General features: G+C 35.2%; 1 protein-coding gene across 1 annotated transcript in view; it reads left to right on the top strand.

Annotated features, from left to right (window-relative positions):
- The window catches only part of DTWD2 (DTW domain containing 2), a gene marked incomplete at its 5' end in the record, with an annotated part of 62,825 nt that overhangs the window by 25,515 nt on the left and 23,006 nt on the right, over nt 1–14,304 (top strand). The gene's annotated exons all lie outside the window — the stretch shown is intronic.

Raw genomic sequence — 14,304 nt, 5'->3', positions numbered from 1 at the left:
TTTGTCTAACAGATGATTACTTTCTGGCAAGCCAGAAAGAAGTGGTTACGTGAGGATGAAAATAATGGAAATCTTTTTTGCCTTCTCAGCTCTAACCAGTTGACAAGAAAAACTTGAAGAATTAAATAAAACAGCCTATAGGACTGTGAGAAAAATGACTGCAAATATGGGGGGGCAAGGGGGATTCAGTTTGTCACTTGAAATTTGATTTTGTTTCTTTTGAGGTAATGCATCTAACTTTACAGTGAATCATTGATTTGCAAAATTGAAAACTGGTTTCTGTAGAAATGTTTTGCCTGTTGCCAAAGACATTAGAACATATGGGATCACATAAGCATTTCCTGTTCCCCTGCCTTTCCATATAAGTATTTTGCATTGCAGAGGTAGAAACACTGAAAGTAGAATTTTGTAGCCTCTTATGAAGGTGTCACATTCTTTCCCACATATTTGGTCTCCACTGTACTAAAAACTTTGTGACTTTTGGTAAGTTTTCCTTAGAACTGAAGCAAAACAATACTGGCCATGTGTGGCTTGGGGGTTTTGTTGGATTATTTGTCCTCCCTGCCTTACGAATATCAACACCTGAAGTAGTTGAGGTATGGCTGTACAATTGTTACAGCTATCCTTACTGTAGCAAAAGTACCCTAGATTGTAACACAATGTTGAAAGTATTAGTGCACATAGGTTCCTGTTGCTGCGTTGTCAATGGTATGACTACTTTTCAAGGAATTTTTTAGTGGATAATTGTATGGCTTTGGCTCAGGAGTCTTGAATATAAGTTTTGATGGTAAAACTTAATCTTGTGTGACTCAGTTGCTGTTACTGAGTAAGATGTAATTAAATCAGACTCACTTATATCTATGTCCTTTAAACCCACAAGACATCATTTCGTTATGTACTGCAATGGTGTGTCTGAGTTAAATGCTCAAATTGCAGGTTTTCTGGGAAAGGCTGTTATTTTGCACACTGCAGTTTTCTCACACAATGATGTAGCTGCATTGTGCATCATTCATAACTTCTAAATCCAGAAGTTGTAAAATGTTACTGGTTGGGTTCTTTGAGTTTTTGAAAAGAAACATAACTTCTTGTTTTTCTATTTTTGTCATATGCTTGTCAGTCGAGCATGGAAAAACTGGTTGAACCATTACATTTCTTCTGTGGCTGGAAATTGTGTGATATACCATAACCTTGAATTTGTTTGGAATTCACATGCTGACTCAATTTTAGCACTGCTATTGCTTTAGATTTCCTTTTCTGTTGGTTCTTACAATGAAATTCTTGATTTTGTTCCTGACCAGTTTCCGTATGGTCAGACTGGAGGGAAGCTGGGGTGTGGCATATAACACAGCTCCTGAAGGGGTGAAGGGCCTTGGGCATTCTGGAAAAAAAGATGTGCACCTCTATGAACAGTCAAATGCAGTGAAAACAGCTCTTGTGTAAGTTTCTGTCTTAGAAAAGTCTCCAGTCTTTGTTCTAGTTTATAACTAGTTTGCAGTTCCTCATTTATTGTGCTTTTTAAACTTCTGGGGACTGGAGGCTCTTGGTGTGGATTCACAACTCTGTAAGTGTTCTGGAATATTTGTTCCCATCAGTTAGCTTTATTTGACTGTCCAAAATCACAGAAAGGAGCAGTTTTGCTACAGATCAAAATGAGGCAGAAATTTGATGGAATCACTTCAGTTGCTGTAGATGACATGATGCTTGTGAGGTATTTCTACCCAAATATTGTTATAACAGTTTGTCTTAGAGGGAAGTTTTTCAAAATGTATGAAAAATACTGCCTGCTAGGTGGTATAAACAAGGATTTAATTTCTTGTTTGTTAAGTATTTCTGTAAGACCAACTGTAGTTTGTTGACAAAGCTGCCTTTTTCATTAAGGGGAATTATTGAGTCTGTTGTAGAAGGTGTATTAATATCAACAGTTTTACTAACAGAAAAAATTCTCTTCATCATTGGATCAACTTTTGGTCAGTGAAAAGGTGACTCCCTCTTCATGAGGGGAGAGAAGGTGGCAATTTGAAAATGTAAAAACCAAAGCCTTATGACTATGATGTGAGAATAGTTTAAATGGAGTACTGTTAGTCAACATGTTTCTAATTCAAAAAAAGAGCTACTATAAGTCTTAGAAGTAGTTTGCTTTGGGGGATGCAATCTGCTTTATATCAAATCTGGGAGTTTTTTTTAGGCTTTTACTATAGTATAGCAATTAGGTTATATTGGTGTGAGTGAAACACAAGAGTAGATTCTGTTTTAGTCAAATTACTTTGGCCTTCAGAGGAAGATGGTGAAACAGATGGAATTTACATCAAGGAATTTATGGGATTCATTTCAGTGTTTTTAAATTTAACTGCAACTTTATGAATAGATTTTATAGAATTTATTTCACTACAATCTATTTCAAATTCTGCAGAACATTTGTTACATGCTGAGGCACTGACCATAGATACATGACTTGCCTTTGTGAGTGAGAAAGTGTTTCCATTCATAATCTCTTTAGTGGAGCCCTATCAAATTTGCCAGCAGAAGTAAAAAAACCACAAATTCTGTAAAATGGTTATTCTGAATTGCAGTGTTAGAAAAAGCAGAAGAAAACACTTTTTTCCTAATTTATCCATTTGGAGGGAAGGGTAGATAAAGAAAACAAATTAGTTATCATCCTTGTCTGTTCCTTTTAAAACTATTTATCAAAGTATTCCTGTTCTTTTGTGGCTTTGGGTTTGGTGGTTTTGATTTCCATGTGTGTGTATGTGTGTGGTTTTGGTGGTTTGTTTTTTTTTTTCTCCCCCTCCCTGGGAGAAAGAGATTTATGTCTTCAAAGATAAGGTATAGTGGTTGCAGCTAAAACCCAGCCCACTATCCACAACAGCCATTTTCAATTAATTTGTACTGCGATTATTGTTCCTCTCTTGGCAATTAACTTGGGGAGTAGCTTAGGTGTTCTAGATAGCATTTTCCTGTCACTTTCCTTCTCTTGTGTGCTTACTGCCAACAGAACTTCCTCTCAGTGGGTTCATGTAAAGTAATCTCTGCAAAACCTATGTGCACAGAAGTGTATTGATTGTTTTCTAAGAGTGGAGTATTTTTCCCAGTCATTTCAAAACTGACTTAAGTTATTTAATTCTATTGTGTCTGATTCAGCTTTGTTTGATGTTCATACTACCTTCCTCTGGAAAGCTGAAACCTGATAATTTTTTTTAGTTGTTTGGGGTTTTTTTTTTGTTTATTTTCTGCTGACAAGTCTTCAATGGTGGATTTTGATTTTTGGAAGGTCAGTTATTTGAGTATATTCCAGGTGACTAGTGTTTTATGGCATTTAACTACTACCTGTGCCTGCCCACAGTCAGTGATTTTGGCAGATCAGATCAGTAGGAGCATTGTGATATGAGAGAGGACTGTGTGTAGATACATAAACCATTTTTGTTATCTGTCTCTTCTACTTAGCATCATCTTCAATTTCTGGGCTGTTACTCAGATTACTGTTATTTGCTAGTGCTATGTAGGACGTGTTTCTTATCCTGTATTATAAACTATAATTTTTTTCTCTAATCAGTTCTAAACATGTAAACTAAATACAGATTTTAATGACCTGTTGAAATAAAAATAAGTGAACCTGAAAGAAATTGACACTATTTCTTTTCTCTCTCTTTTTAAATGAAGAAACCCTTTACTGTGGTACTGCATTCTTTTCATTGACAAGTAGAAGAATGTAAAGAGAGATAGTTGATCCAGTTTTGTCAGATAGTTGAGAAGTTCTTTTCAGGTGAAAACTGCAGTGTTCCAAAGAGTAAAATGTTACATATTCATATGTAAATTCAGGGACATAACAAGAATCTGTATTTTACATAGAACTGAAATACTTCTTGTACCCTGTGAAGCATAACACTGAGTAAATAACATGCAGAAAATGAATAATACTTCAGGATAAGGTCCTCTCTTAACCTTCTGTATTACAAATAAATTAATTTGGTCACAGCAACATAATTAGAACATCACCTGATGTGCTTGTCAGACAAGAAACATATCTATGAAAAAATATACCCTGCTGACCTACTAGTCGTCGAATTCTGCCTCACTGATTTCTGATTGCAGCGTCTGAAAAGCCAGAATCTGGTCTATACATTATCATTATGAAAGAGCTTAATGTTAAAAACACATTCCTTAAAGTTCTTTTATTTTCAAAATCCAGATGGTTTCAACATTTGGGGTTGTTTTATTTCTTTTTTCTTTTTTCCTTGTCATAAGTATGTAATGTCATATTAGGCCTTTTGGGTTATGTTAGTGATTTAATCTTATGGCAAGAATCCTTGGGTGAAATTTTAGGATTCATAAAAAATAATTCTTCAGAGCAGGGGTCCATAGAGGCTCTGAAAAAAACCCTCTAATACTCAGCCTCACCATACATTTAAAAAATTACTGCGATCCTTTCAGACTTTTCCTTACATTTTATAATTAATTTCTTTAGTTCTCCATGTGGGACTGCTTCTTCATGCTGTTTTGTTTTTCATTCACATGGGACCCCCTGAAAGTCTGCTGAACTGGAATCATAGAATCATGGAATGACCCAGGTTGGAAGGGACCTTGAAAGACCATCTGGTGAAGTGATTTGTGGGAAAGGAAACCTAGATGAGATTATCTATCATTTTGCCCAGTCACATCTTGAAAACCTGAAGTGATGGGGACTTCACCACTTCTCTGGGGAAGTTGTTCCAGCAATTGATTGTATGCACTGTGAAAAACCTTATGTTGAGGTGAAACCCTTCCCAATGCAACTTGTACCTGTTGCCCCTTGTCCTCTCCATGTGATTCCTTGTGGAGAGCTTCTATCCTCTGTAGCTGCACTTTAAGTACTGAAATACTGTGATGAGGTCCCACTGAACATTCTCTTTTCCAGGGAGAAAAAATATGAAACATTGCAGTGCTGGGTGAAATAACAGTCAAATATTAAAGATGATATTTCACCTTGATATTGCATCCTTCAAGTCTGAAGAGACTCCAGTGTTTAATTACATTTTCAAGTGTTGACACTTTGAGTCTAAAATTGTATCTGCATTATGCTTGAGAGGGTTGTTTCCTGATTATGCGTATGTCCTTGAGACAGTTTTGAAGCAATCAGTTTAAACTAGTCTGACTTACATAAATAACAATAGTAATCTTACGACAGCAGTATGTGGTTACAGCATGTGCTGTGTAAGTGTGGCTATGATCTGGTAAACAGTGGCGTAAGCCAGTGCTGTTAAGTACTGACTGAATTGAACCTAGCTATATAAATTCTCCATATGAACATTCAGGTCTGATCATTTACTGAAAGTTAAGGGGAGGTGGACTAACTACTTTTGAATTTTGGCATTTTTACCTGCCTAAATTTTCTTGGGCCTTGTAGTGGAGTGTAGAATGCAATTAGTATCCCTGAGGCCGTTATAAAGTTTGCTTTATTAAAATAATGGGGAGAAAAAAATGAGGATAATTTAATATACAAATTATTCTTTTAAAATTCTGAAATCCTGCCTAATGCAAAATAGAACTGGAAAAGACTTTGAAGTGGTAGGATGAGTAAAAATAATGTAGTGAGAGTAAAGTAAGATAATATGCCAAGAAGCTCTTGGAAACGAGAGCAGTAGTAGTGACAATGCTGCACAAAACATTCTTTGCTTTTTGAGATAGTACCACTAAATGGTGATAGAAATGAGCTTCTGTGTGCAAAACTGAAATATTAAACATGTGCTGGATATTCTCATTATTCCCACTATGCTTAAAAATATACTTGTCCCTACACATCGGTCTGGATACATAATATTTTCTTAAACAATGATAGAGCATAATAGCATTTCTTCATTAAAAGACTAGGGATTGCTTTTTAAGAGTGGAATGATACTAATGAGAAAATGGTAGTCAGAGGGAATGTTGAGTTTTACATGCTTATAATTGGTATTCTGAAAAAGTCTTCTTAGAATTAATGTTCTTAAGATTTCTTCTTTCATTTTTGATTTTGTGTGAAATGTTTTTTTCCAAAGCATTCATATTTTCATACAAAATATAGATATTTAATAAGTATTAAAAAATCCAGTAAACCCCAGTTTATTACTTTACATTTACTTTACTATTATTTTAGGTTTCACTAGGATATTAAAATGTATTTGTGCACTACCAGAAATGGAAAAACATTTGCTGATTGCAAACAAATCTGCTTTTACTGTAGGTGTTTATTAGAATCATAGAATCATAGAATGATTTGGGTTGGATTACACCAGAAAGACTAGGCATAAATCACATCTACATGTGATTTTGTAGAAGCTTAACAGTTTTGTGGATTTTTAAGTGTTTTGTGCAAACTTTTATAGATGTAGGAGCAAAGGTAAGTGTGGCGATGTTACTCTGGAGCCCTCTGTACATGAACATGGATAAAAACGTGGTTTGTCACTGAGATGGGTCACAGACTTTCCTTCTGAGAAACTTACAAGGCACTGATTGGTGAGGCAGTAATGCAAAGGATCATACCCTATGCTCCTGGGGAAAAAAATATGAGCAGACAGCAGGAATATCAAAAACATTTCAAACAGATTTGTTTCTTTGTGCATAATTCAGTTCTGTATTGCATGGATCACAGCCTTTAACGGTCGCAGCTACAGCCTGTCTGAATTCACATTCTGCACTTCGTATATGATCCTTTTTTGAAAAAAGGAAAAGAATATTCTGCTGTCCTACCGTTCTTTTTATTGGAATTGCATTGCAACTCTTGTTTGGAAGGGTTTAAATTCTTAGTAAAAATGAAAAATACAGCGGTTCCTGAAGTATTAAGTTGATAAGTGTATTAGAATACTTTTAAAAAATAGGATGCATAATTGGTTCTTACTAAATATACCAGACCTAAAATCAGTATTTGATTTGATTTTCATTTTATATGCTGGTTGGTACTTGCTGTAATTCAGATCACATGGAGCTGTTTTATTTACATTGTTGGAGTTCTCAGATGCAGAAATAGCTTCCTGCAGGACAAAGGAAAGTTTTCCCTTGTTGCAGTAGGATCTTCTGGCTTTAGTCTCTTAGATTAAGTCCAAAGGTTATGTTTAGTTATTTGTGTGTTGTTTGAGCTTTGCTTGTGCCGTCCTGGTGGTCCAGTGCTACAACAGAATTTGTGCTGTTACTACAGGCAGTCAGTCATCTACAAGACAGGTAGCACTCAGCGAAGACACCAGTTGAACATGGAGCAGTGCAAATGCTGTGCTAAAGCGGTGTGTATTAAACTAAGTTTGATCATTTTGTGCTGAAATGAGCTAGATACTTGTGTAGTCTACTGTAACTTCCAAACGGTTAAAATTAGCAGTCAGGTGGTAAAAGAGTATAATACAATTTCATGTAAGCAAACACCAGCACTCTTACAGATTGAATTTTGTTTGTCCTTGTTACTGTGTTCTGTTTCACCTTTCTCCTTGAGCTAGATACGAGGGCCAACACTGTAGGGTTTTTCTGGCTCTTTCCTGTTGCTATATTATTTTGTATTTTCCTACATTACACTGCATATTTAAATACTCTGTCAATGTTTTCTATATCTGAATAGTTTTTGTTTTATGTTTTGAAACTTCAGGTTGATAATGCAATTTTGCAAGATTAAAATGGGAAGAATGCATTATATTTGAAATTTAAGGGTGCAGATTTGTCCCAGAAGGAGAATGAGGTGGATATGACAATATCTGAAGAAAGGGGATATTAAAGGAAAAGAGGATATGATTGCTGCAGGCAGTATCTGTAAATGAAAAATAAATTATTACAACTAAAATTCTTCCACAAATGGCAGTTTGAGCTTTTAATCTGTGTTCTGCTGGCAGAAAAGAGCTATTTTCATAATTAAGAGATTAGCAATTCTTAATTGCAAGATAGACTACAGAGACACTATAGATTGGAGGCAGTAGAGGATCACATTTAATTGTGTTGCTTCACAGCTTCACTGATTTTGGGTATTACAAATTGCTATATTGAATGATTTTAAAGATACTGTAGGGTATTTTTAATAAGCTTTGTTGTTTAAAATTAGTATTAAAAATCTAAAGATCTTCAATCAAAAGCTCTTTTAATCAACAGTTCAGACAGCAGAGCTTTTTTCTCTGAAAAGAATCTTTGAAGAAATTTTAGTTGAGCTCTTCCAGAAAGTCCCAGAGGAAATATATTTATGAATATAACATATTTAACTTAATCAGAAAGATTTAAATTTATGTCTTGATCAAGAATTGTTGTCTGGAATTTTTACAAAGCATGAGCTTTGACAAACTTTATAGCATAAACGGATGCATGGCTTAAGGTTACTTCTATAGTTTTTAATATGATTACATTGATTATGTCTTGTACTCCATGAGCTGGCACCCTCTAGAGAAGCACACTATCCCAGGAAGTTTTTTGCATAGCCACAACTAAGGAGTAAGCCACAGGTGTTAGTGTGTATCTTTCTTGCAGCAGATGTTGTGGTTTGCAAAGGTGATACAGAAAAAAATATTCTGTTAACTTGAAGCAGTGGAAATATTCTGTTAACTTGGATGCAATTAGTTCAGAGGGAAGAACGAGCTGGTTTGCGCAGCAGGCATGCTTGGCACAGTTAGGCTGGTTGTGTATTGCATGAAGCAATCCCAGATCACTGTGGGTGAAGCCGTTTCTGTTTATGTGAAGATAAGTGTAGCATAGTGGGAACAGATGGCCAAAAAATAAACGTTTGACCTTCTACTTCTTCAGCACCAGAAAAAGGCTGAAAAAAAATTAACCTAGTGACAAGCATACAAAATCCCAGGTACTTACTGTCTTACTGGAAGTAGGTAATACAGGAATCAGTTTTATTTATGTGTGTTTCTGGGCTACTGTTGTAAATCCAAGCATCTGCTATCTAAATCCTGACTTCTGTCACCGGATACCTTGTTTTCATTTTTGAATCAGCCAATGAAAATCTCCTTGGAGACATTACGCTGTATAGTTGTAGAAAAAAAAAAAAAAAAAGAATTATTCATCTCCTAAAAGTGTTGAAAAGTGCTACCCACTTGATTTGGAGAATTGGGGTGGGAGAGGAATTTATGTATTGGTATTCACATATCAAAAATAATTTGATCTGAATATACAATGATATTTTGGGTATATATCTGTGAAAACTGTGAGTATTTCTCTGTGATTTTTAAGCTGACATCAATCTAGCTAACAGTGAAGAGAAATAATTTCAGACAGGAAAGAGGTGTAAAGTGTAGTTCACTTTTAAGTATTTTGCTTTTTCTTCCTGTGTTGTCATGCGTAACATTTATACCTAATAATATATAATTCCTTGATACTTTGTAGTCACAGAGTAAATGTCTCAGAAAAGTGCAGTAAGTTTTCATAGAGTATTTCAGTTGTAATGTTACTGTTTACACAGTATATATAACTTTTTGCTTCTAGCTTAATTCACTGCAAGTCTGAATGGTGTGCCTGCTTGTGCATGGGTGGGCATTGTTTGAGGCTGGGGTAGCTTCATATTCACTTTGACTCTGTAATTCTTTGTTGATGCACTCCTCTGCTACTTAAGGAGCATAATAATGTCAGTAGCATAATGCCAACAAATCATCTCATCTATTTACACATTAATCACAGCACTGCTGTTATTCAAATATTCAACTCAATTTCCTTTCCCATCATGCTTTCGCAATTTCTGACAAAATTTTTTTCTTTATACTTTCCTTGTTATATGAAAATTGGTATAATCAGATATAATCTGGTTTCTTACAGAAAATTTTTAAGCCTTGAGGTTTACCATTCAATTCAGCTTGCACTGTATGCTAAAATCTGCTTGACTAGTGTGAGCATTTGCTCATTGTTTTAACAGTTCAAAATTATTTGTGTATTTCTTTGCCTGCAAGAGAAGCCAGAGTACCAAATGCTGACTTGAGAATATACGGCACCCAGAAATGACAAGCATGTGTATGTACAGACTTTGATTGTTATTGAGATGTTTTAGCAAATGCTGGTCACAATATTTTGGTGAATGTTTAGAGATTTTGAAGGCTAGTGTTTTTGTTCAGTGTTGAGAGCGTCTGTTTGCAGTAACCCTAGGGGAAGAGCAACCTGTAAGAGTTAGAAGTTATTTCAATTGATGCAAAGCAGGATCTCTCTATAAACATTTGTAATGAGGGCCATGTAATTTAAAATCATACTTATTTTGTTGATCTATGCACCTAGTAATTCTTAGCAGACAAATAAAATATCTGTGTCAGAAAAGGTGTTAATGTCGTATGTACTCGACATCATGACGTATATATAAGCACATGCAGCCCCTTCTAAGGAAGAAACCTATGCTTTAAACTTCCAGGACATTTGATGCCCCTTGAAAGAAGCCCACAGAATTTGTGTTCAGCTCTAGAATCATCAGGTTTCTGAGCACAGTCATGCCTCATTGCCGTCTCACCCAGTCAACAGCAAAGACTTGGAGAATGTGAGCATGAGGAAGTCTGAACATCTCCACAGGCTAAGGTTATCATAGTCCCAACATGTTATTGGCTGTGTTTCTGCTTATCCTCCCACATACCCAGAGATGCTGCAGTAATTACGTAATAAATTAATGGAAAAGATGCTAAAGAATAGAATTAGAAGATCTGTGGATAAATATGTTATTAGCCCAGTACTGCTGTTGAAAACAGATGGCATGTCTCACAAGTTACCTGAAGCTCTTTACTCACCTGCTTCATGACTCCTTCAGAAGCAATTTCAGTGAAGCAGTGTGCAGAGGCCTCTTTTGGCGCCAGTGAATCCATGCTGTTCAGCATATTCTGAATTAATACAAACAAGTGTTTACTAGTCAAGTGATAACTTAATGTCCTAATGAAATTTTGTTTGCAACGATAATGAGAAAGGCCAGCTGTAGAGAGTTCTAGAAAGACTATGAAGCTCAGTAACTGAACATTAACATAGTACAAGAAATTCACTGTAGACAAATGTTAAGGAAAGCATATGCCAAAAATTATCTTGATTTGACTTAAAAAAAAAAAAAGCTTTTAACTGGGCATTTTACTTATGAGCAATGAAATTTTTTGATTATAATAACAAATTCCATAAAAATCTCTCTTCACTGCCTAAAACATTAAAAAATTAAGTTTACACTGCCCAAAACATTAAAAAATTAAGTTTAATGTTAGATGCCTATCTGCTTGCTTGCATACATGTTGTCTCTTTCACAGCCGACAGCCCTCATATTTAAAAAAAACACCAAACCAACCCAACAACTAGAAGAGGTTCAAAGAAAGCCAAGAAATTATCGAATAGGAGGAGTTGCATATAACAAACAGCAAAGTGGAGTATTCTTCAGTTTGTAAAGACAACTGGTTCAGCATAATAAAGATTTATGAAGGCATAAGTGACACACAGAGGGTAAATATGGACCAATCAATGACTGTCTTTTGCAACACATGAAATAAAAGGCATTGAAAGAAAAAAGTAGTGAGAAATTCAGATGAGAAAGTGGTAGTTCTTCACCCATGTGCCAGAGCAGTTGGAATTTGTATATTTTTTGAAGTTTGGAAAGTAACTGAACAAAGTAAGGCAAGAAAAATCCATCAAGGATTAAACTATTGTTAAATGCCAAGGGATCACTTCCAGCCTGTGAGATCCCTGAGTTGTTGGAGGCTAGAAAAACATTCAGAGGAAGTATTTTATATATATATTTTATTATAGACTTCTTCTGTTTATATTTTTTCCCATTAATGACATGTAAATCTACTTTGCAAATTAAATAGTCTGTTGTGCCATCCCTCCCCCAAAAGAGAAAGTAGAAAATATAAATAGAATAAAAGATGAAATAATGTGGGGGACAGTGACACTGAGGAGATTGACACTGAGGCCCTGAAACTTGCTGGACCCTTGAGTGGGTGGTGTTAGTGTAAATGAGAAATAGCAATTGATGGTGAGAATAAGACTCCTTTCAAGAGAGAGGAGGATACGAAGTAATTTTTCCAAGAGCCTCCAATCGCATCATTTTGCCATGCTAATACAACTGCTGTTGGCTCCTTCAGTACTAAAACTTGTTAAAACTGACACTCCATTGTCTTTGTTTGTTTGTTTGTTTGTTTTCTAGAGTTATTTTCTGCACAGTAGGGCTGACCTCTCCTCTGCAGATTTAATACCTACAACTTCTGTTTTATCGTTGTCTTTATGTGTGTTTGGTATAAACTAGTTTTAAAAAGACAGAAAACGGACAACGTTTTGCTCTTTTTTGTTTCCTTTCCGTACACCTACTGCTGATTTAACCAGGCTTTCTTTTTGTTTAAACTTCAGAATGATCTCTTATGTTACTTAGTCTCGTGTCTTTTTTTTTTTTTCTAACTGCTGGACTGTTTGACTTAGGAAGTCACTTCTGTGATTTTGCAGATTCTGTACTTGATCACACCCCTCATTTTATTTTAGATTTCCTCCCCAGTGCAAGCTGTGTTTCTCCAGCTGTCCCCATGTCACTCTATTTTTAGAATAACTGTTTCTTTTATTAAGGTCTTTTATCTTCATCTTATGAGAAAGCTGAAGCAAACTTTTTTGACCTCACCACCTGAAAATTCATCTTATAGAAACAATTTTGTTGCAGATTCTTTTGTGAAAGTTCTGCTATTGACAAAGGCACTTTGTAGCCACTTTCTAGTGGAGTGGTGGTTCTGCAGGGTTCATTATAAAAAGGGGATGACTATGCGTGCTTTAATTTTAGAAGCATAATTTTAAAGTTAGCTCTCAGAATTTAAGAAGAAAAATTAGGACCAGAGTTTACTTGTCTTACTCATGTGACAAATCAGTTTCATTTATTGAAAAGTTGAGTTTACTTAGAATTTTACTGTGCAGATAAAAGATGGCAGAATTGGTCCTTAGTTTAAAAATTTCATTCCATCTTTTTTCTCATATCACTGAGCAGATACTAAATATTCATGTAAGAAACTGCTCAATAGGTAGGTAGTGGCTTTCTTGCAGTCCTTAAGCCTGTGAACTTGGATGTTTGATAGTAATTTTTCCATTTACTTAAAAAGATATTTTCAATTAAGGGCAGAACCCAAGTATCTAACTACATTATCTCTGTACAGTTTGGACTTTATGTACAAGCAAGACAGTATTTCAAATTCAGGACCAGATTTGAAAATGTTAAGCTGGCATGTCCCTAAGCATTACCATTGCGGATCACATACTGTCTGCTTTAAAATTGCTTCACCAATGACATGTGGAATGCTTCTTTACTACAAATAAAAAAATAAATTAAAAAAAAAATAATTTGGAAGTCCAGGGCAGAAATCCTAATTTTTTAACCCTTTTGAAGTTAATTAGAAGTGGGATTTAAATTAGTTGACATTCTGTTAAGTAATAGTGATCAAATGTGATTATAGATGAACTTCATACAAGACTCTCAACCTGCAGTCTTTGTAGACTTACTTCCATGACATGAAACATAACACCCTGTCCAGCATTTATTTGGATGTGAGTCAATTCCTGCTCAGTGATAAATCCCACCTGTTTGTATTTTACTGCCTTGGCAACTAGTTTGAAGTCTTCTACAATGTATACAAAAAATTCTCTTGCAAATCCTGAAACACATTTTTTTTTTTTTTTTTTTTTTTTTTTGTGATGAGTCACGAATTCAGAGGCAGTAAAAGCTCCTACTGTATTATGCCAAAGGCAGTGGGAGAAGATGTGATTAACTCCTGAATCCCAAGACAAAATTCTTGTTACCTAAAGCCAGGGGATCGGTTCTTACTTTGCCATGAGGTTCCAGAGATTCCTTTCTGTCCAAAGAGAGACAGTGTCACTTCATAGAGAGGGAAAAAGAATTATGCAGAATGTAAGGGACTTACGTTCTGTATTTAAAAAAAAGCAAGGTCAAAAGTATCAGGGGAGTTGATAAAATGGATTCAAGGACTTTGTAAATCTCATGCTTAATCCATCTGACAGTTCATACATGTGTCAGTTTAGTTGTTTGCAGTTAGTTAAGCATTTGTATTTTTATAGTAACAATTATTATAGTTAGATATACACATAACTGTGAGTGAAACAGCTAAATTTGGAGTTGAAATGCTGAAGTCCCTTGGACAAGAAGTGCTTATAGCTCTGAAAAAAAGGAGTAGGTATCTTCTAGTATCTTCTTTCTTTAGTTAATATTGGGAAGTATGGGGAATTTTATTTTTATTGCAGCACATTTTTGGAAGTCCTGATAGGTGCATATGGGAGCAAAAGCAAAACACTTTTTATTCGATAGCCTGTGGTCGTCTAGAAGGTTTTGTTGTCTTGGAAAGGTAATTTCAACTTTTCTTAATACAGATTTATTCATTAGAATACAGAACC

Source organism: Pezoporus wallicus, unplaced genomic scaffold (assembly GCF_028554395.1).
Source record: "Pezoporus wallicus isolate ANWC-B61680 ecotype Strahan unplaced genomic scaffold, APGP_CSIRO_Pwel_v1 contig_4664, whole genome shotgun sequence".
NCBI lineage: Eukaryota > Metazoa > Chordata > Aves > Psittaciformes > Psittacidae > Pezoporus > Pezoporus wallicus.
Note: the sequence above shows the minus strand (reverse complement) of the source record. Positions and strands in the feature narration are given on the sequence as shown.